General features: G+C 37.0%; 1 protein-coding gene across 8 annotated transcripts in view; it reads right to left on the bottom strand.

Moving 5' to 3' along the window:
- CELF2 (CUGBP Elav-like family member 2) overlaps positions 1–24319 on the bottom strand; it is a 1986852-nt gene that overhangs the window by 1434244 nt on the left and 528289 nt on the right. The window contains exon 1 of one of the 8 annotated variants that reach the window (XM_044088299.1): positions 11558–11677. The exons of the other annotated variants lie outside the window; for them this stretch is intronic. The gene's annotated coding sequence lies outside the window, so the exon portion shown is untranslated. Of the gene's footprint in view, positions 1–11557; positions 11678–24319 lie in introns of those variants that run through there. 8 annotated transcript variants of the gene reach the window in all.

The raw sequence follows: 24319 nt of genomic DNA, 5'->3' as shown, positions 1-24319 counted from the left end.
CAACACACACACTCACACACACTTTTGAGCTAAAACAAAATAACTAATGTGTCTTCTACTCTCTCATGAGTCGCAGCACACTCCTAGAGTGACACAAGTTTACAGGGCAAAGAGGAAGGGGAATGGAAGTAGGTTTGCCAGGTCTTTTCTTTTACTTATCAAAAATGCACATACTCACCATGACAGACAATTTTGAGCCCCTGATTAGCCTTCAGCATTGTCTTTGGAAAGGGGAAAGAAACAGGAGCACTTGGACAAAACCCATGTGAACACAAGGAGGATATGCAAATGTCATACAGAGGGCACTCCAGCAGAGAATAAAATTGGAGAACTCTTTCTGTGAGGTGGCAAGCCACAGTGTTGCAGCGGTTAGCATTGTCGACTCACAGCAAGAGGTTCTCCGGTTCCATTCTTGGCTGGAGCGCCTTCTGTGTGGAATCTGCATGTCCTCCCCGTGGTCAAGTGACATTTAAAGACATGCAGGTAGCTGCGTGCGTGAATAGATGTGCCTTCTTCAAAGGTTGAGCGTCGGGCTGGCACCTCGGCACTGTAAAAATCCACTGCCAACCATTAGCAGACCAGAGTTCCACTGTGGCGATCCCCAACCGGGAAAAGCCGAAAGAAATTAATTTTGCTGTGAGCTGGCAGTGCTACCCATTACACTACTGTGTCTACAGAACTTAAATCATAAAACCATCCCCACAATAGAAGAGAAACACTATTACTTGAAAGAAATCGTCTTTTTTATTGCACTAATTTGTCAGATGTTCTAAATAGGCTTATTTCAGTAATACCACACAGCTACTGCATCTAGTGCTGACCACACCTTCCTCAGCCAATGGGAATGTAACCCTTTTAAAACAGTCATCTGCTGACATGTTATATTAACAGCAACTTTCAGAGGGAAGTTTATGTTACCACAGATTAAATAAAACTCAACTCTGCTCAAAAAAGAGCTTGTCCTTTTTCCTCAAGATCAGAATTAACAAGGACAGGTGCAGGAAGATTTGCTCTCCAGCAGAAGTATTAACAATTTAGGTAGATACTAGTTCTGCAGTCACAGGAGACCAAACCAATGATGGCTAGAAGCAAAGTGCACTATGCATCAACCAACATCTTTAAAAGCTACTTGAGCTTTGCCACAATTAATTTAGACAATTTTCTACAGGATCCGACATATGATTGCAGACGCAATGAACACTACTATCACCGAATCAATCCTTCTACACAAGAGTCCAACATTCTAGTATGCTAAATCCAACCAATACATATACACATAGATGCTGCCATGTATTGTGTTAACATGCATATTTCTGAATAAAATTTACTTGTTAAATATAATCTACCAGATGATACTGTCAGAGAAAGTTAGATTCAAGTTGCTTTCAGTTTCTATTTTCTGTCTAATATTTAGAATACTCAAGTGTTCTGTCTGATCAAATACATTTCACTCTCTTAGCACACCAAAGTACAACTAATAAAACATGCACTGCATTGTGTGTGCATTTTCTTTTTTATTCTTTGCACCCCTAAAACATCTTGTCCAATGGCTCCTCTATCTTGGCTCAACTGGCCTATTCACTCCAAGAGAATGGGAGATGGGTATTCTTGGGCTAGGCAAGAGTCCTATGGTACATTTGTTCCTGCCCGTTAACCCCCATCAGCCCTACATACCCCAGCAACAGTCAGGAGGTAGGGAGTCGACCAGTTTGCTGGTCATGGAGAGTTGTGGTCTATCCCTCCCTCCAGGAGCACCCTTGTTTCTGTGTCTGATGAGTCCACAATTTCTTCTTGGCTACTTAATACAAACGCACTATGGTAATGCAAGCTTGGCTGGCTTGGAACTTCACTAGGTGGACATCTAGTGTTCCCCCGGCTATCACCCACGTGATGAGCCAGAGCTACCTCCACCCTCCAGTTATAGACCACTAATTGTACTTGGTAATGCTGTCAGGGCTTTATCTCTCAATGCCACAAAGACAGTTTCATGTGCAAACTTTTGAATAAAATTTACTTTTTATACAGCTTTTTCCAGAGTCAAAGAAGAAGTTGCGTCAGTTGCTTTTGGAGCTTTTACACTTGCATCTTAAAATGATTCCAAGCAAACATATCCTCAGCGTTTTCTATTTGATGTGATACATATTAAACAAGAATGATTTGATTACCAGCACTGGAACCCATCCAAAATAGACACATGTTGTGCGTGTGTATGTATTTACGTGTGTGTGTGTTTGTATATTATACATATATATATATATATATATATATACACACATATATATATATATATATATATATATATATATATATATATATATAGATACACACACACACACACACACACACACACACACGTGTGTGTATATACACACGTGTATGTTCACACGTAGTTACTAGGCTACACCCTTGACATAGGAAGCAGTTCCATTAACAAGTCAGAACTTTAGTCCTGTGCACTGACAGACCAACTACCTCAACTTCGGCATTGCCAGTTTAGAAAAAATAATACTAAAGAAAGGCAGTTGTTAGATGGAAAACAATGCATATTTGGCACAGGCTCTCCCCTCAACATGATAGACCAAAGTAGTACTGTGCTAAAAAATGTACACAAAACTGAGCACATACTTAAGAAAAGTGATAGACTTAAAAGACATTCAAGATGAAGCATCTGTTCTGTCTGAACTGGATTACATCAAAACTCAGCATTTTGTCACTTCTGAACCATATGTGTGGTTGCCTATGCTACTGTGTCTTGTGCAGATTTCGATTTGGGTGTTCTGTCTGGGACATCTCAAAATATTTTGCTTTGTTATGTAACTGGCACATGCTTAGGAATTAGGACAGCTGAGTTAATCTGAATGGGCCAGCAACAACCTCTACAAAACAAGACTGCAGACTTTTTTTTTTAAATGACATTGGCGGATGTGAAAAATGAAAGTTGCTATGATTTCATCCCTTAAGGTCTTCCATTCTAGCCTTAACTTTTCATGCATTTGTTAGAATTCCATCTTTCAGAAGTCTGATACAGAACCAACATTGTGTAAACAGCTAAAACTGACTTCTAGCTTATTAAAGTTATTCAGCTGGGTTTTTCTTCGAACTCGCTCAATACTGGTGTGGTGGAATTCAGAAACTAAACACAAAATTAAATCATACTTCTTGACTATATGGAGACCATGGATTTCTGCTTGGCTACAGTTCAGCTATACTTTACCTTTCAATGCCTGCAGTAAGACAAAAATGTGAGATAAGCAAGACAGACATCACTGCAAAAATCCATCCAAAGGACCACCACAGAATCAACAGCTGGTTTCCGACACAGAGTTAGACCTTTTGAACACACCAGCAATACTTAACACTTGCGGTATTCTGACTATGCCATCAAAATGACTTGGCAATATGACATTTTGTAAGCTAATGTAATAACCGCAAACAATTTACAATTAGACTGCAGTAGTTGATGGAAGAGTCGCACTAATCTATCTGTACCTGCATGATTATGTTATGACCACAATGTACGTTGAGACCGTAATTCAAAACCTGACATTTGTTTAGCTCTGTAGCAAACTACATGCAAATACACAACTAAAATGCAAAAGGGCTCAACTATCATGACTCTTCACTATGGTAGCAAAATCGCCAAAAGTACTTTGTGTTGAGTGAACTGAAGTAAAACTGATAGCAAGGTGCCTGCTCACATAAAGAATAAAACAGGAATTTGCTATTTCAGAAATCAGTGCAACAGACACAAATGAACAAAGTAAAATGTTGTAGACAGTCTCTGTACTGGACATATACTAATGTTTAAAACATGAATATTCCAAGCTCACAACAGAGATTTTCATTTTCATGGATTCCTTATGAATACTTAACTTTAATCACCTATCAGGTCACAGCAGAACTTGCTTAAAAAACCTGGCAACAGGAAACAACATCCTGTTTTCTCTGAAATGCACTTCAACCAGTTAGAGCCAGCAAAGTATACTCTGGTGAGACCAGATTCAGTACAAAACAGTTTTCCTGGCCAATAACGGCTTTCAAAGTTGTCATATTTATTTTGCCACTGCTTAAGAAACTACAAGGAAAAGCCTACTTTTGGAAATGGTTCATTACCACCACAATTCAATAACATGAATGGCTAATATGACACTTTGACAATGACATTAAACGTATAAATTATATATAACTTATTACTTCAAACTATTAACTATTGCCACTAAAATACCAATCAAAATTGGTTGCATTTTGAACCTACATCACACAGAATTTGATTATGGTCATAATGACATATACAACAAAATGCTGCACATGTGGACTAGTAGCATGGGTTCTGGAGGTGCCGGGCAGATGAGGATGGGATTGAATGTCATACACTGGTAGGCCTATCCTGGTGGTGGTGGGTGGGGGTTCATGCTACAAGCAGTATTGTTAGCTCAGGATATTGTCGCGCATGTACATACTTCGCAGAAACTGCAGAACACCCAAGGCTGCCGTGTGGTGAGAAGAAAGGGCACACACTCCGGCAGCAGTACAATGCAGCACCAGCATCCTCTGTATCGAAAACAGCCCTGAATGTGAGTCAGGTTAAGACTGGAGAAGCTGCTGAGAAGTAAAAAGAAAAAAAGTGTTGCACATGTGGATTATCCACTACACATGTTGAAAACCAGTGCCATGACAGCCAGCTACAAACTTACTTTTAATAAATTTGACAGAGAATTTTTCATGTTTTCTACTATTATTGAAAAGGTGTAATTGCTTAGCAGTACAGCATGAGGGCTGAGATTATGGCATGGTTAATAAGCTTCATGCTGCAGTCCATCAGACTGACTCCATGAATTCCCACTTTGGAACTGTGCACCTCTAAGCAAGTCAGTCAGTTAAGATGTCGAGTTGTCATAGAAAGTGGCAACTGTACATACTGGGCATACCTGGTAAACAAATAAAGAATAAAAACTTGGAAAGAAGAGGGTAATGGTGCACATCTTTAGCATTGCATGGCAGCAGACAAAGAGCTCTAGCATGCAAGTAAATCAACTAAGGTTCAAACGCACATACTGGTAACATTTATGGGGCTAGAATTAATCTCACAAAGGTTTAAGAAAGTTACTGTCAACATTTGTGGGACTAGAAATAATTTGGCAAAGGTTCATACACCGCTCTGCATCCTTTTCTATCCCAAAACAAGCTGGCAGGTCTTTCCCTTAACATCTTTTCTGAAATAAGACTCCTTAGAAATACATCCCTATCCCCCCACCCCCACCAGTGGAACAATGAAATGTCAGCAATGGAATGCAGTCCAAGGTACCTGGCATATCATCAGGCTGCAACTAACCATCTGCTTTTCCCAATTTTGAAATAAAGCTACAGTTTTCTGGCAACCAACACTTTTCTAAATAACAGAATGTTTTACCGGAGTCATGTGGTCTCAAACTCAGATGACCATGAAGACTGAATAAGGGACTAGCACGCGCATCTAAGGGCTACAAATATCCATAGCAACTAGGAACATACTAGCAGCTTCTCCTCACCCAAAATTATTCTAATTTGAGGACTGCTTGAGGCTTTAGGGACGAGAGTTTGTCATCCCTGATTAAATTAATGTTCTTGATATGCTAAAATGGTCTACTAAAGTGAAACTGAGAGATTCACAAATGGACTTGTAGCAGCACAAAGGACACTAACACAGTTTTGAATCTTTCATGTTTTTTGTTTGGAACATGTTGATAAGATGAATTAACAGACTTTCTGCTTCTTTGTTTTGATTTCTTTTCAGTGCCTCTACAATCAAATGTGGCAGAACAACCAACAGACAATGCTAAATTATTAATATGGCCATTTATTGAGGCAAAATTATTTAATACAGTCTGAGTATTAGCAAATGTTTGCACTATTTCCTGCAAATTCCAAAGTCTATTATGAGACAAAATGTTGCACAAGGGGAAAAAACGTATCTTAGTGAGGTATATATAGGCTGCTAGAAAGCTATGATTTAATGATCATACATGTTCTCTACTCTCTGCCTAAATGTGTATACTTACTCCTTTTCCACCAAAGTTTTTAATTGTTCATTTTTAATATAATGCAAACATAGTAATGAATTTTTAGCCCATGATCCAACAATGTTTCTCTTTCCATTGCAACAACACTTCCCAATAACATACTGCAACTGTAACTATCTGCCAACTCTGGATGCAGCTGTATGCAGACCTTCTCTAAGGAGTTCAGTATTTTTCTCTCTACAGGTCAAACCACTGACACAATAAAAAAAAGAAGTAGACAAAAGCTTACTGACAATTAAAAATTTTGAAATTAAGTATTATCTAACCCACTGATAATGAACTTGTTTTTCATGTGAAAGGACATTAGTAAATAAAAAATAGCATGACTGAGAAACTAGACAGAACAGTCATTGTCCAAGTATACGAACAAGTTGCCAGTGTTAAACTTCGAGGAAAATGAGCTGCTGAAAAAGAAGAAACTAAATGCGTCACAGAGGGCTCCAAACAATAGGGATACTGATAAAAATTGAAGCTCAACTCATCTAATCTCATTTCTGAGACTCAGAGGTCAGGAGTTATAAATGTTAAAGTTGGAATATGTGGTCATCTGTACAAGACATACATAAGTAGTACAAGTTTTCTCTCTGTCCAATTCCATCCACTGGACCCAAGGGTGACCCCAGCATGTCAACTCATCTCTGGTGAGGTGTTTCAGTGTATCGTGAAGAGGAGCCTAAGGGCAGAGATTAAACCACTGAGTGGTCTGCTGCTCTTAGTTTCTCCTCAGCATCCTCCTGCAATTCATGCCAATTTTCTTCTTAATAATCCAAGTACCACTCCATCACTCAGCCAGTGTGTGTGGTGTGGACTTCAAAATGAAGGAGAATGAATTTAATGTCAGCAATATGCTGTAACTGTATTCAGAGAACTCATGCTGTGCCCGTTTTGTAACCTTTTCAGACGATGTGTCTAAGAACTAACTTCTCCATAAGGAAAAGAAGAATATTTACTGAGGAGTGGTATGCATTTCGTAAGCAGTAAATAGAAACCAGAGGATGCCTTAAGCATTACAAAAAAAAAAAGACAATGTGGTTCTGTGGTTAGAGAATATATAGTGCATTGTGATCTTTCCAGAAAGCATTATTTATGCAATTATTTGAGTTCCACATGCTCACCTTTATTGCAAGACATCACACAATGTCATCAGTATGCACATATTTCAAACAGCAAAGTAACTTGGGTTGTGAAAAAGAATGCACTCAGCCATCCCTCACAACAAGACAGAGGTGTAAGAGGCCAGAGAGAATTAGGTGATCTGAATTGTCATGCAGTGTCAACAGAGTAGTCCAGTACACAGCACTGATCATAATCCTAAAACATGGCTGTCTGTATTTTATCAACTAAGCTCTGTATATCAATGAAAAAGAACCCTTCTGTCTGTGTAGACAACATTAAAAGAGGCAGCACCTCAAACATCTCTCAGATTCGATGATATACAGAGACTGCAAGAGTAATTTGTGAATTCATGTACTAGAAGTTTCCAGCCTCCTCAGTGCTTTTTTTAAGGATTTGATGTTACCTGATAAAAACTGCAGCACTGAGTTTTGCCCTACAAAATGGACAATATGTTATCTGCCAAGACAAATAAAACAAATGTCTTACAAATAATGATTCAGCATGTAACATATTTTGGGATATGCTGCAGTCAAATATTGCTACAAAGCTCTGCACCTTGTGCAAGAAACATATAGTACAACTAATTGGATTTATAGCATTACTTTCAAGATTAAAAGCCATTTATATAAGAAGCAATATTTACATCTTAAAATAAGCCTTTCTTCATGCAAGGCAAACAGCTAGCAAGCAACAACTTAACAACATGGGCCAGGTGACACAGATGCAAAACTGAAAGTTTGAACCTCTCAGTCTCTACATGCATAATGTACAAACCAACATCAATATACCTCCAGATGCCAGCTGGAAAAACATTCCGGCACAGTATTTTGCATTCCTGAATTTATCCTTTTTTTGTGTTTATTTGTGGAAACCATTTAATGTCACAAGCATTCAGTGACAAAGAGGTATTTAACTGAGCTCCAACAGCCTTAACTAGAAGTTATTTTATGCAGTTTTTAGCTACTGAATCTTCCAGATAGTACAATCTTCTCAAATCATTCAGGGAGCTTGTTGCTTCCTGGTCTGTACATCAATAAATCAGGACCACAAATAAGGTAATCTTTCATGTGACTCACGAGCCAGATCAACATGGGTGACCAAAAGAGCAGGGACACTAATCCATTCATTTCAGCTTTGCCTTAATTCCTGCAGCCAGTAATTTCTAACATGTGTACATCAAAATATAAAAAGAACTGCCTGTCTTCTCAAATTTTGTGCAAAGAAGTCCTCTGTTGATGGCTGCCAGGTGGCAACACAATGACACTGGTATAACAAGTATAACAAGTGTTTTCCCTATCATTAGTTTGAAGAAAGCATTTTGTGTCAAAAACACCTGCTTGTGTGTGTTGGGGGGGGGGGGGGGGTTGGATGCACAGACATGTACATCACAGGGCGTCAAAACTGGAAAAGTTAAAATTTGCACAGAATTCATCTCCTCTAAAGCAACTGTGCAAAAAGAGTCAGTTTCAAGGGAGATGTTAAGAAAACAGTGCGTTACTCAAGAAGGTAGTCCTATCAATTCATTAGAAAATTAGACAATGAAACTAATTATGTAGTGTCACCATCACCTTTCATTGAAGGCTTGCTTACCAAAGCCCAGAAAATAAATTTCCTACCTACCTGAATGGCAGAAAAAAATGTGTTTCCTTGTCTTGTACTATAACAAAACTTAAATTTAGAGGGTTTTGGGTGTTGATTGTTCTTCATACAGAAAATACAAAATGGATGTTCCCTAAAGGCAAGCTGATCAATCATTGCCTTGCATACAGTCATTCATTATCAAAGCATATCCAAGTACAAGATTATTCATGTTCTATTTTGAATCAGTCAAAACATCCCTTACAAACCAATCTCTGCTCAGTTCTTTCCTACCATACCTTCACTAAAGTTGTGAGCACACCCTATTTCATAAAGCTCACCATCTTTACACACCAAAATTTCCAAGAGCTCAACAGGTTCTTTCACTTTAACAGTTTCATATATTCCAACAAAAGTTGAAAATGCCAGTTAGTTCTCTGTTTTACACCTATTTGAATATCATTACTTTTGAACACTGTCTTGTCTCTTCTTCTCCATCTTATTATGGAAATGAATGTGCTTGCACTGTGCAGCAAAGCAAGAGAGCACAGCAGGTCATACAGTCTGAACTTCAGATATGCTGGAAGACAACACTGGAGGCTACTGAGCAATTGCAGACATGGCAATGACCAATGCCCAGAAATTTTCATCCAAGCAAGTGCTATGTCATTTCCACTTTTTTTTTTTAATTACGTTGGTGGTGTTCGTTTGTAAACAGCTAAACACAGATTGCATATGGCAGGAGACATCACACTTCCAGCAATCTGCAGCTGTAACACAAAACCAAGGTGTTTCTTGAAAAATACAGAAACAGTACAAGTAGCAGGAAAAGGAGATGATACAACTGTAATAATTATATTCTTAATTTTATCTGCCCATGTACACAATTTAAGTGGAATTTTTTTATATGAACAGCCTTGAAAAATAATTGTAAATATACAAGGACCCCAAGATACACACACACAGCACTGGCAATGCACTTACACATCCCAAGATATACTTTATTTTGTTTAATAAACAGTGTTCTGGGGGGTAGTATTTAATATGGCGACCTATCAGTAGATGTAACGTGCTATCACTGACTGATAATTATGCAGTAAAAAATGTGAGCCAGTAGTGGAAAATGGCTACGGGTTATAAGAAATGCCACCATTGCATTTCAGCTGACAGCAGAATAGCCACAATTACTTAGGCTTTTGGGGGTGGAGACAGATAAGGAAATAAGAGTTAAAATTATTCTGTCTAGAGGCAAACATTCTCAAATTCTAATTTTCAGCAAACCTAAGGGAGTAACGCAGTATAATCAGTTATTCAGCTTATAAATGTAATTTAAGTGATAACCAGCAATGAAAGACCCCTGCCCCCTCCCAACAAAAAAAAAAAAAAAAAAAAAAAGAAAAAACATACAAAACAGTCAAACAGAGCAAAAAAAAAAAAAAAAAAGACGACAGCTCAGTTCTTGTATTCAGCCAATTCCGGACTTGGTTTGTGTGATATGAAAGTTAACAAAATGCATGTGGTGAAATTGATAGTCAAGTTACATTTACACAATAGGTAATCAATATTAAGGGGTCAAGGAGGAAGTAGCTTCCGCAGTTCCTAAAACAGTAACTCTCCATCATCAGAACTCCCTAACAGAGGTAATATACTATAAGATTATATTTAACCTGTTGAGAAAATGCTTCCCCGAAAACAGATAAAATTGTTGGTTTTAAGTACTAATCAACTAGACTCTAACTGATCATTTAATAATTTTCGCCAGACAACAGTCAAATTAAAAGCAGATTTTACCTGTGAGACATCTTTTCTCTTCTATGTCTAAACATGTGGTTCAGCTTAATTATATTAGCCACCAATTTTAGCACTACTAAAATATGCAAAGAATAGAGTCTAGTAATACATACATGCAAAGTGTCTGTCTAAAACTGTACAGCAAACTTTATTCCACCTGTCTTTTGTGCTGTATAACACAGACACACAGACCCACACACTCTGCTGTTAAGCAGGCCTTTTCTTGTGTTTAGATCAGTATGAAATAAGTATCTTGCTCTAGTAATACAAGCAAAACCAAACAAAAAATACCACAGATGAATTATGCCAGCTTTTTGTCAAGAGATAAATTAGTAGTTATTGAAAACTTCAAGGGAAAATTGTCAATGTCATCACTTTGTTATACAAAGAAATACAATTTCAATCTTTGCAATCTGACTGGGGTGCAGTACAACAGCAGTTAAATGTGCCATTACATGAACTGCTACACTACCTAAAGTAATTTAACCCCAAAATGCTACACATATATATATATATATATATATATGTATAAAGTAGTTTTAACAGAAGCGAACACATTCACTACAGGTGTGCTAATGGTGGTTTTCAACTATTATTCCTATTACATAGACACTTTAATAACTCGATGCACCCCAATTACAGAATATTGATAAAAGAAGGCTTCAGAGACAAACTAGAATACAAATATTTTGCTTGTTTGATTTAATTTTCCAGCAAGCTATTCCCTATTAATTTTAAGGACAATTTCTTAGGACTCTCTTAAAGTAACTATTTGATTCTTCTCTTTACTAACAAGCAAGGGCATCATAAAAATCAGTTTCTTTACCCTCAACAGCAAAACTCAAGAAATATTCTAGTCAGGAAAAAAAAATCTGCATTTCAGATCACGTTTCTAAAATCATCTGCGAACAAGCCACATTAATGCCCTTCAATAAACTGTAGTTACATTATCAGAAAGCGGTTTCTATTCTGTATGCAACTCTCTTTAAATATGAGCGACAAAGGTACTATACCTTCAAGCTCAGTTCCATTGTGAGTACTTCAGTCAGCTGCCTCTCATTCCAATGCTGCCTTGTCATGCCACAGCAGGCATCGGCTAACCAGGCATACAGCAGTACAGCCATCAGCTAAAGTACAGAGTGAAATATGCCATTCACTGCAACAGACAATTCACTATTGAAAAGGTCTGCTACAGCGTGGGGTTACTGCCTACGACTATAAATATATGCCTCTCTCTACATGCAGTATCCTATCATCTGTTCAGTTTAATACTTCAGCAGGAAGCAAACTGCCAAACAGAAAAGACGTTCGGCTGAGGGTGCCTTCAATGCAACCCTGCCTAGGAAAGCTGTCTTTGTACTTTACCCTTTCAATTAGTTATAAAATGCATTTTTATTAACACACACAAACAGTAAATAAGTAAAAACAAGTATAACTTTTTTTAAAGGAAACTGCTGAATTCTGTTAAGAGTTTTACTGAAGTGTTTTTTTTTCTGTACATTTTAGGACTCAATATAATTCTCAAATGCGCAAGCTACAAATTTCTCAAATGCAAACTATCATCCAAGTACAAGTTAATCCATTTTTGTGAGGAGGTGGTGTACTGGAGAGTAGAGATACCCTCCCTATTAAATAATATATAAATTCTTAATGCAGTCTGTCAATACGCTAACAATATTAAAAGCAGTGCTAGGATAATTCAGAAGGTGAATGGAGATGAAACCTGTACATATAGACACTTGTGAGTTACAACTCAAGCTGATGGGACATCAGTTTAATGCATTTCATCCAAGTCTAAGTAAAGGAGAGTGCTCGTGTGTGTGTGTGTGTGTGTGTGTGTGTGTGTGTGTGTGTAGTGGTAGGCTGGGATAGAAGAGATGGAATATCTAACGTTGGGATTTTGGAAATTATATGCCTACATTTAAACCACTAGAAATACTGAGATGAGATTTTATCAGGAGAAATGAAACAAGGATCCTATCACCACAAAGAAAACAATACTGCCGAGAGGTCTGCAAGATGGATCTTTTAATTCAAAAAACAAGTTATTCAACAGTCTCCAAAATACATGCATAACCAGCTTGAAGTTACAGGATAAAAAGCATGCTACATAAAAGATAAGGCTGTACAACAACAAAAGCAAGCATGCAGAGGAAAGGTAAATGTTAGAAGCACTCAAATACACAACATAAAATCAGGTGTGATCAGAGTCACTTTCAAACTACATAAATATTCTATAATCGGAAAACAAAATGGCATTTGACAATTCTGCAAGAACATATTTAAAAGCTTTTTGGGGATACTGTTGTTTAAAGCAGGCAACCTAATATTAACAAAAGTAATCATTAATGTTCTGCACTTCTAATTAGCAACGTACATAATAAAACACACTTCTTTCAGAGCAATAAGAGAAATTCATTAGCTTTAATTGAGGTTTAATATTTGATTACACCTACACACTCTTGCAGTTTGACAAGATGACAGCTGAATTAAAATGCCACCATCTGCTCAGAATTCAGAACACGTACTTCATCTGTTTTCTTGTCAACGCTGTCAGCCTATCTCTCAGCTGAACCCAGAGGATTCTGTGCAAGCATTTAACAAGTTCTGCTACCCACTCAAAATCCATGTTTAAATCAAGACAACTTTGGTTCAAATCAGATTTAATATACTGATCAATACAATGGCACTACGATAAAAAACATTAACATTCATTACACTTGTAGCAGACAATGCGTTATACTGCAAGCTGTACGCGGTAGGCAGCTTCCCTCTAAAGTGACAAGTAATTTTCACATAAGGAATGGAAAATATATTTCTACTAACAAGTTCATAACACCTATGCATTAACATGTCATTATGGCATATCACACACTCTTCACAATTTTTTTTGTGCTAATATAAACCATGCCACAAGTAGGATTTGACAGTGCTACATTTCAGCTCACATACACACAGTGAGACTTGATTTTATGGGGTGTTAAACTTAAAACGTATGGTCAAGTCCTAGAGCACAAAAGAAATCATAACTAACATTAACCTGCTAATAAATGCCAGTAGACTGGCTAGGCACTTGCTATAATCAATACCACAGAAATTAGACACACCGTCAAGACATTTCAGATTAGAGGAGGAGTATTTTTTTAACATTTAATCTGGAAGTGGTGATCGGCCAACAGAGGTTAACCCATTTAACTGCAATACACATGGGAAAAAGCTACACTTGAGCAACTATATCCCAAAGTAAACTTTTATTAGCTGCTCATTTTCGTTATTTAAATCCCCTATAAACAGAAAATCTCATAGACTTCTCAACCTGCTCTCGCTGCTGACTTGCACCATACCATAAATGTAAAAGTGATCATAAAGTGACTAGCTGAAATGTGGTTTTTTATTTGCCCCTTACTGGCACTAGATGAATAATTATACAGTATTACACACACAGAAAGCAAATTTTATTAACCCCAGAATATCTAAAATTTGAAGTTTCCTTTCATCATCAGATATGTTAAAAAAAAAAAAAAAAAACAGAACAAAAAACTAATTGAGCGTACTAAACCTATGCACGTTATATTTTTGAATACACACATTCCTGGACAGCCTCAAATAAAAACAAGTTCAACAAATTCCCCAAAACTAATTTTACAGTAAATAATTTATCTTTAAAATGGATCTCTACTGTAAGTTTTGTGCTACACTGAAGAAACTTTATTTCACTTCTGATGGCATACAGTTTTTATTTTAATACTAAGTACCAGACATTTCAATTGCTATCCAGATGAGTAGCCTCATCCAAGAATTCTCTCCAGCTAATACCCGAGATAAATGCAGTGAAAAAGCACAACACTGTGAAGTATACAATGTGTGAAGCACATTAACAAAATCATAAGCAACTGGCAAATACAAAAATAATCTGAAGATACACAAAGGAAAATGCGTATATGAAATCAATAGCAACACCATTAGCAAAAACGCTCATCCAAGAATTCTCTTCAGCTAATACCCGAGCCAAGTGCAGTGAAAAAGCATAACATCGTGAAGTACACAACATGTGTAGCACATTAACAGAATCATATGTAAATGGCAAATACAAAAATAATCTGAAAATATATATGTGAAATCATTAGCAACACCATTAATAAAAACATAAGAAGGCTATGCACATACAGTTCAGAAATTTGGGATGAAATGCAAGCAAGCAGGACAGACCAGGCTAAATTAAGGCATCAAAAATAGGAGCTGGGGTTCTACAACATATAAATCGAGTGGAATTAGAAAGAAAGAAAAGTGGTAAATTGTGAAAAGTGAGAGTTTGGACAGGTTTCTTCAGTTACAAGAGTTCCCGACAGTAGGTGCAAATATAGAGAAGGCAATCTTAAATGTACACAGAGGAAAGGGGGCTTCCCAAGTGCCAGACTACTAATTACTTGGAATGTACCACATGTAACATCATTTACTACTAAGAGAAGGGCAGATACTGAAATAAAATAATCAGAAGTCAAGGTTGCTAAAAGATATATAGATTTATCAGCTACTGGAAAAGTTTAAAAGTAAACAATGGTAGACTGAGTCAAAGATTTGACAACATGGTAGATTTTGTTTAGGACTTCTTGGAAAAAAACTGTCACTTTCTTAAATGCTCAGAGTAATATGAGTAACACAGTATGTTCTATCAAGTGGGTGAGCACACTTTCTGCAGCTTAACATCACGTCTTAGGCATAAAATAAAACAAAAAATGAAAGTCTGGTATTAGATAAAATTTTACTGACCAAAATCTTGATACGATTGTGAAAGGTGCAAGTGGTAAAGATTTCAGTAGTTAAAGATTTTAGATAGCAAGTGAGCTTGCTCTAACTGCATTCTATGTTTGGGCTAATGAACTTTACATCCTGCCGTCTAATAAAAATACAAGGATGACCATGTTGCTGCAGCCCTCCATCATTTTGAAAGTTTTATCAAAGTCATATTTGTAAGGTTTCTTGACATCAGCCACTTGTTCATCTAATATTCAGTTCCCAAAGGGGGTATTCTAATCTGAGGCTAGCATTCTGAACCTGCTCTACACTGGTTTGTAAAGCAAAGAACACATACCTTTAAAAATGTGGTTTCTTCTCCAAAGCTGGGATTAATTTATACCAGCTTTTAACATTCAGCATATCTTGACTTTTACTTATAAAGTTTATAATTCACAGAAAAAAAGGCTCAAAAATGAAGTAGTTTTCTTGATATCATTAAACACCTTGAACTGAGTGGTCTGTGGCCTATATTCAAGAGATGAAATTACTTAATTATTTTGATTGACCAGGTAAGTCCAATTAGGTATGACCTATTTCAAGAGAGACCCAAGGCTATATGAAGGTCACGTTTGAACCCTATTAAAACAGGGGCCTCAAAGATCAGGGTAATGGGGACAGACATACCACAACCTGTGATGTGTTATGTTTCATTAAATTAGATTTTTTATTTACTATAAAATTATGGGTGAGGATAATCTAATCTGTGTGTGAAAGAAGGGGAACCGTGCTGATATCTAGAAAAATCTGTGAAACCAGAAATCAAGGAAATACAAAAAAGTAACAACTAAAGGAAAATTATCTGGAGGAAAGTCTACGAAAGTAAATGAAAGTGTATAGAAATTAACCGGGGGGTTAGGACATTATCAAATAAAAAGAAAAGGAAGTTGAAAAGTTTCAGACATCTGATGACTTAGGTGCTTAGGATTTTAATTTAGCTATTATTGTACAATAAACTGACTATGACAAGTACAAGGCAGGTGGAGAAAGTCTTTGCTCTGTCAATGGGTATAACATGGAGAAAACTACTCAAAAGTGATTAAAAAAAAAACGATGTAGCAGAAGGGGATTTTGAAATTTAGCTGCAAAAGAATTTAAGAGTTCTACCATGAACACTTTAAAACTTTAGCCTGCATAGTTATCATGATTTTTGTAAATGGAGACAATTAGGGGTAGATAAACTAGCCAAGTAATGACTGCAGCTGGTTTTGAAATGTGTAGTTATACTGTCCACCAACAGTGGGAAAATAAAGAGGTGGAAGAGATTAAAATATGGTTTATAAACTAGGCTTTAGCTGGTTTTGAGTAGCAGAGTTTGTATTATGCATTAAATTATTTTTAACAAGAATCTGTGTTACAAAAAAAAGATTACACAGCCTGCAGAAGTTACACTTCTGTTATGTAACAAATCTGTACATTTTACAAGTACTTTTGGATGTTTTTTAAATTCACCTGAGTTTAAGATCTCATCCAAAGGACAGCACATCAGGAGTGCAGCAACTTCCCTTGTGGTGCATAAACAATATTAGTACTAGAAAATGAACCCACAGCCTTCTGATTTTCCAGCATCTAAGGAATACATGGCATGTCTTAAGCCACGAAAGAGGACATTGAACCATTCTGCTCCATCTGCACTTTTTTTGTAAAGTGCATAATGGGTGTAGTTTCTCGAGTAGGGTGCAATATTCTCCTTCTGGCAAGAAGCATACACAGTTGGGCCTACTTTAATTACGTGTCTCTAATCACTCCTGTTTCACTGTTTGTTCATACAATCACTGACACTGATGACATAGCTTTTACTTGGGCCTTGTTCATTTTATTTAATGCAGTCATATGTACAGAATGTTTATTCTCTCACCATTTGCTCTAGATAAGCACATCCTAAACCAATGGTATGGCAATTTTTAGATAATTATTTTGCCCTGCACCATGCTACTAGAACAAACTGGGAGAGGGATGCAAGAGTGAGGAATCTTTGCAGTTATCTTGCAAGGTTAAGGAATATTCTAATGCTTATCCTGTTAGTCAAAGACTGCTACATAATTCCTGCGTCACAGAGTCTCTGTGACTGTGCATTTCCATATGCCTGTGCACTGCTAGGCTGGCAGATTTATACACATCCCATCTATGATGCAACAGTTTAAATCACAGGCATTACACTAGCAGAAACACTTGTAGGCAGAACACCATTAACAACCCTTACCCTGGGATGGGTAAGTTGGTATCAGTCACTCACTTGAAACAATCACTGGCTTGATCCCTAAACATGCAGATTTGTAATCTAAATGAAGCAATCTGGACTGCAGTCAGAGCCAAAACCCTTACTCCATGCAGCCAGTGTCCCAATCTGTAGTCTGTGGAGTGACCACAAAATTCTAAAGTAATAAGAAAAAGCAAATGGAAAGTTTTTATGTAAATTGCTATTCAGTTGTATTGCATCCTTCAACCCTCATGCGGAATGGTTCATCCATATACCCAATGAGTAAATTCCTGCCTGTCTTTAGGTCAACTGACTCTTCTACCAGGCAGTGCTGACTAAGGTCAATCCTGTCCCAGGCTAAATATTGCCTGCTTCCTTTCCTCACATAGAAATCTTTCCACTTTCTAGCTCCTGAAAAAACAAAAATGGCAAGTCATGCTCATTATATCCAAGATTCACATATCATTGCTCTTAGCTAGGCAGTCATCTGAACAGTTGGTTAAAGAGGAGCAGCTTTATGTCAAACTTGGTCTTCTGGCTTAAAAAAATGCTCAACTGTGACTAAAGTGCAGTTGGTCATCTCCACACACTGGGTACAGGACTTAACCAATTCTGACTGCCTGCTTAGTAATGTCCTAGTCAAGAAAGATGTTGACCTTTGAAGTTTAAGAAAACTGCTGCAAGTGCCATTGTAGGTTAAAGGCTAAATATATGTGTTCCTTGGTACTGACAAAAGTAACTGCTTATTACTTGATTGACGTTTCTTTACTGATTACGGTTTGTGAATTTTGGTAGTAATTATAAGTGTTTTCCAATGTTTTTTTTTTTTTTGAAAGGACACCCCCCCCCCGTGCAAAACGAAGTTTAAAGGAGAAGAGCGATTTTCAAGATTTGCTCTTCTCCTGTGCTTTCAGTCCTTTTTCTCAGCTTGTCAGCACTTTTCAACAGGGTGCGGAGGACTTCACACTGTGTTGTACATAGTCCATAAAATGCCCCTCAACAGTGTTTTGTTGTTAAAGACTGCAATTCTACAGAAAATAAATATTTGTATACCTGACTAAAATTCAGACAAAAGCCTTGAGTTAAAAACTGATTGTTTAAAAAGTACACGCAATTAAAGGCAGACTACCAAGCCAGACATAGCAGTAACTCTTCATAAGACAAATGGCAAGCATTCTGAAATAGGTCAATGCTATAACGCCAAACCTCTGACAATACATGGGAGGTTAAGTTGTTTGACATTTATTTTAACAAGTGCAAGGAAAATTGCATGCATATGATTTGCACTTTTTTGGCCACAACTTTCAGTCCTTTTACTTCTGGAAATAATGTGACTGCTTGAACTCTCATAACTCCTACACCAAACTCAACTGGTGAACCACCTTTGCAAATCCCATCCCCCCATATAATTCTCCAACCCTACCACTCTTCCAGACCACTAAGCTCCTGCAAGGAAAATCTAGTCCAAGTCACCAAAGCCAAAAACTCAGCAGGTGAAGCACTATTTTCCTGCGCTATATCCAAGCTCTGGAACAACCTTCCACAATCATAACTACCATTCCTTCCTCCAGTCTTTTCAAGACTGCACTTAAATCTCACCTAAATTCTCACTGGCTTTGTCCTTGTCCAAACCCCATCTAATAACCCCCCCCCTTTTAACCCTTCTCTCCCAAATTTTGAGTATCCCCTCTATCACTATAAAACTGAAGTGAAGATTACTCACTGCTTGTTAATCCTTCCAGGATTTAGTTATACATTTAGTCTATTATTATCTAGTTACTGTTTAGAAAATTTGTAGCACTGTGTTTTACTTCTAATTTCTCAATGTTTTAGTTAGAGCTTACTACTCAATTGTACCTAATTTGCTCCTGTATTTCTCCATGTCATGATCACTTCTAACATATACATTTCTTGATTGTTATTGTTTACCATCTACCATGTCTTTCTGTGGAGCTTTTCTCCCCAGGCCTCCGCTGAAAAAGACCAGTGTCCAGTCAGAATTTCCTGGTAAACAAATGTAAATAATTTTTTTTTTTTTTTTTGACACACTTTACCTTGTAAATGCAGTACCAAACTCTGCGACACAAGATTTTTAATAGCTGTTGGAATTTTCTTGAACAATCTGAATCAAACACTTGAAATGCTCACAAGTACTTAAAGATGCCACAGGTGCACAATAGCAGGTGACAGCAATAAAAAAAACGTATGAGACATTAACTTGAAGGTGAGTACAAATTAAAAAAAATACAATACTCTTTCAAAATTGATTTCTCATTTAAATGATGCTTAAAGCAACTAGCATATATAATGATAACATATATCACTGTCTTATTTCTGCATGCACTGCCGGAAAATCTGCTCAAATAAAGAACAAAAAACACTTCTCCATGTTTACCCTCAGAAACACGAATCGGGAAGAAAAACAAATTATTTTGAAGTGGCTAAAGAAATCCAGCACACAACAGAAACAAAATACAAGTAAAGAACAGAAATGTTTGCCTTTTCTAGTATAGTTCTGTGCTTCTAATAGTGCAGCGGTTTTAGATGTCTATGCCGGCATCTTTACAGAATTTTGAAAATGCCTATGGAAAAGTTAGTTGACAAGTACAATAATGAACCTGTGTTACTGAAAACATTTTTCATAAGAAAAAATACTTTTAATAAGTGGAGAAAAACTGTCCTGCTGTTTGCAAAATGGCAGAAAATAGTTTTCCTTTATACAGTGGATATAAAAAGTTTACACACCACTGTTAAAGTGGCAGGTTTTCGTGATATAAAAAATGAGATCACAATAAATCATTTCAAATCTTTTCACACCTTTAATGTGACCTATAACCTGTACAATTCAATTGAGAAAAAAAAAACCAAATCTGTTGGGGGAAAAATATAAAAAATAAAAAACATAGAATAGGTTGGTTGCATAAGTGTGCACACGATTTAATACTTTGTTGAAGCACCTTTTGATTTAATTACAACATTCAGTCTTCCTGGGTACACAGCTGCCATCAATTAAAGAGACTTTGATTGACCCCAAATAAAGTTCAGCTCTCCTAGTAGGATTTTCCTGACATTTACTCAGTTGCCTGCTACAGCAAAAGCCATGGTTCGCAGAGAGCTTACAAAGCATCAAAGGGATCTCATTGTTGAAAGGTATCAGTCAGGAGAAGGGTGCAAAAAAATTTCCACAGCATTGGATACTGTATACCATGGAACACAGTGAAGACAGTCATCAAAAAGTGGAGAAAATATGGGACAACAGTGACACTGCAAAGAACTGGACGTCCCTCCAAAACTAATAAAAAGACAAAATGAAAACTGGTCAGGGAGGCTGCCAAGAGACCTACAGCAACACTGAAGGAGCTGCAGGAATTTCTGGCAAGTACTGGTTGTGTACTACATGTGACAACAATCACCCGTATTCTGGACTATGGGGTAGGGTTGCAAGACGGAAGCCTTTTCTTACACAGAAAAATATCCAGGCCAGGCTACAATTTGTAAAACAATACATCAAGTCTCCCAAAAGCATGTGGGAAAATGTGCTATGGTCTGATGAGACCAAGGTTGAACTTTTTGGCCACAATTCCAAAAGGTACGTGTGACGCAAAAACAACACTTCGCATCACCAAAAGAACACCAACCCCATGGTGAAGCATGGTGGTGGCAGTATCATGCTTTGGGGTTGCTTTTCTTCAGCTGGAACTGGCGCTTTAGTCAAGGTGGAGGGAATTATGAACAGTTCCAAATACCAGTCACTTTTGGCCCAAAGCCTTCAGGTGTCTGCTAGAAAGCTGAAGATTAAGATGAATTTCACCTTTCAGCATGACAATGACCCCAAGCATACATCCAAATCAACAAAAGAATGGCTTCACCAGAAGAAAATTAAAGTTTTGGAATGGCCCAGCCAGAGCCCAGACCTAAATCCAATAGAAAATCTGTGGGGGGACCTGAAGAGGGCTGCGCACAAGAGAAGCCCTCGCAATCTGATAGATATGGAGTGCTTTCGCAAGGAAGAATGGGCAAATACTGCCAAGTCAAGATGTGCCATGCTGATAGACTCCTACACAAGAAGACTGAATGCTGTAATTAAATCAAAAGGTGCTTCAACAAAGTATTAGTTTAAGGGTGTGCACACTTATGCAACCAGCTTATTGTACATGTTTTACTTTTTATATTTTTCCCATAACAGATTTGTTTTTCAATTGAATTGTACAAGTTATAGGTCACATTAAAGGTGGGAAAAGTTATGAAATGATTTATTGTGGTCTAATTTTTTTTATATCACAAAAACCTGGCATTTAACAGGGGTGTGTACACTAAGTATGTACATGCATGTGTGACAGTACCAGTACTCAAACCACTGCGAAGTGAAAATGTCATTTCCCTCATGATGTAGTGACCTCAGATTTGAACTTAAACACAATACAGAAGACATAGGAGCTGCTGCCCCCCTCCGCCAGCTGCAACCACCACCACCACCACCACCACCACCACCACTAAGTGAAATAAGTATCTTGCTTAACAATAAAAAGCAATCTTTTAAGAAAACTACTTTTGGCAGTTAAGCCTGCCTGAAGGAACTATTAGTCTCAGTTTGGCAGCACATCCCACATCTGGTAAAAATATTTAGCATAGCTAGAAAAAAAATAATCTTGTACAAGCATGACACTTTTTTTTGGAAAGTTCCTAACTATTTTTAATAAAATAAGAAGTGTAGAACAGTATTCTTATTACAAAGTTGGACTTGAACATCATCATAAGATGTTGGATGGTTCAGACAGTCTTATTTTTAATGTCTGGACTTTTTTCCATTGTCTGTACACCTGAATGATTAAAGTCTCTTGACAATATTATCATTCAAACCTTAAAATTAAGCAAAAAAAAAACAAAAAATTTGCAATGGTATTTTCTATGCTATCTAGATCAAACTTAAAAGCATCAAAATTCTTGATGAAATAGCTACTTTTGTTTGCGGTGTTACTTGCCATACCATAAAATAGTTTTAGACCTTGAACTACAAACTGACTTTTGAGCAGTTGGGTAAACATGTATGAAGATATTAATCTCACAAACCCCACCTTGAAGGTAGAGAAACAAAAATTTTTTTCTTGACCTTACATCATCTTCAGCTGAAGTCAGCCAAGAAAAACCTGTAGACCTAAAACCCGAAAAGCCATATTATGTATCCCAATGCAACTTGGAAACAAGCCTGTGAGCAAAGGTACTATGAATTAAGTGCGTGTGAAACTATGCAATGATTGTGTCGAAGCAGTGTAGATGTTGTGGGTGCAAAAGGGTTGATGGTTCTAATCAACCTGTCCAAGAAAGTGAAACTGAAATTCTCTTTCTCCAACCATAAAAAAGATATCCAATACAAAAGGCAAATGATTAAAAAAAAAAAAAAAAGCATCAGTATGAAAAATACTTTTATTCATGGCATGCCAAACAGAAACAAAGTGTGAACATATGGAAAGATTCCTGAAGAAATGGATTTTGAAGGTAACACATTTAATCATAAACCTTCTACTCTTAAATATGTTTAACAGTTTGCAGTCAAAAGTAAACATGAGTCAGTGGTTGTCAAATGTTGGTGTATTTAGATAAACGGGCATTGAAGGAAGCACAGGTCCAGCAGCCAGTAAAGGAAGGAGAGTCATTTATTCACTGAACAACCCTTACTTTTTCCTCTTTGCTGTACCTATGAATAAGTGCACCAACTTAATAAAGGCACTGTAGAAAATGGGAATAAAACTGAACGTTTAGTTTACTGAGATTGAATAAAACTGTAACTTGACTCAGACAACAAAGGCACAAACATTTTTGAAATCCTAAAATATTAGGCAGTCTTTTTGACCAGGTTAGTCCCACCAGGCTAGGAGTCTCTTTTCAGGGGAGACCTAAGGTAGTATTTATGCTACTAGGGGAAATTTGACAAGGGCACTGGGAAACTTCTCTTACGCTTTTCTATAAGTACCTTGGGATCTTTTACATCCACTTGAACTACCACCAGATGGGACCTTAATTTAACAACTCATCTGAAGGAAGGAATATATATATATATATATATATATATATATATATATATATATATATATATATATAGATATATATACATAGAGAGAGAGAGAGAGAGAGATTAATAATTGGGTTAACTTGTGATGATGTTATGCAAATTTAGTTCTGGATGGAGAGAAGTTTAGAGAATTACTCAACAGCTCAAGTTCTATAAAATGAAGTTATCTGTACAGTTTACTTTTAATCCAGCAAAAAGTACAGAAGATCCACAGTGACCTACTGAGATCCTGCAGAGTCTAGACGCATGGGAATGCAAGACTGTTGGCTAGTGTGTTTTTTCTTAAATGAAAGAATATGCTGTGAAATGCTGAACTCAAAACAATTTAGCAACATTGCCCTCTGCTGTGAAGAAAGCTAAGTCAAACATTTCTTGTCTGTCCTTTGAAATTGAAATTATTTCATGGCTGTCTTTGATGTTTAAAAATTCAGCTCCGGCTGGGCTAGATGAAGGCTTCCTGCCTATTGTTTTAAGGCTAAAGTTAATGACCAGAATTTACATGTGGAATGTCCTTTAATGCTCTGGTTTCTGCCTAGGTGTAAAAGAATGTAAATGCAGTTTCTGTCAGCCTGGCAACACCAGGAATGTGAAAAAAAAATGATGTAACGGGAATCAGGACTGCAATGGCAATTTAAACAGAGAAATTCAGAAGCCATTAAGCATTTTTGTCTTGAACATCCAACTCACTGCACTGTCTTGCTCATATGTAAG

Source organism: Protopterus annectens, chromosome 11.part0, assembly GCF_019279795.1.
Source record: "Protopterus annectens isolate FY-2018-M chromosome 11.part0, PAN1.0, whole genome shotgun sequence".
NCBI lineage: Eukaryota > Metazoa > Chordata > Ceratodontiformes > Protopteridae > Protopterus > Protopterus annectens.
This window is presented reverse-complemented; position numbering and strand designations above follow the sequence as displayed.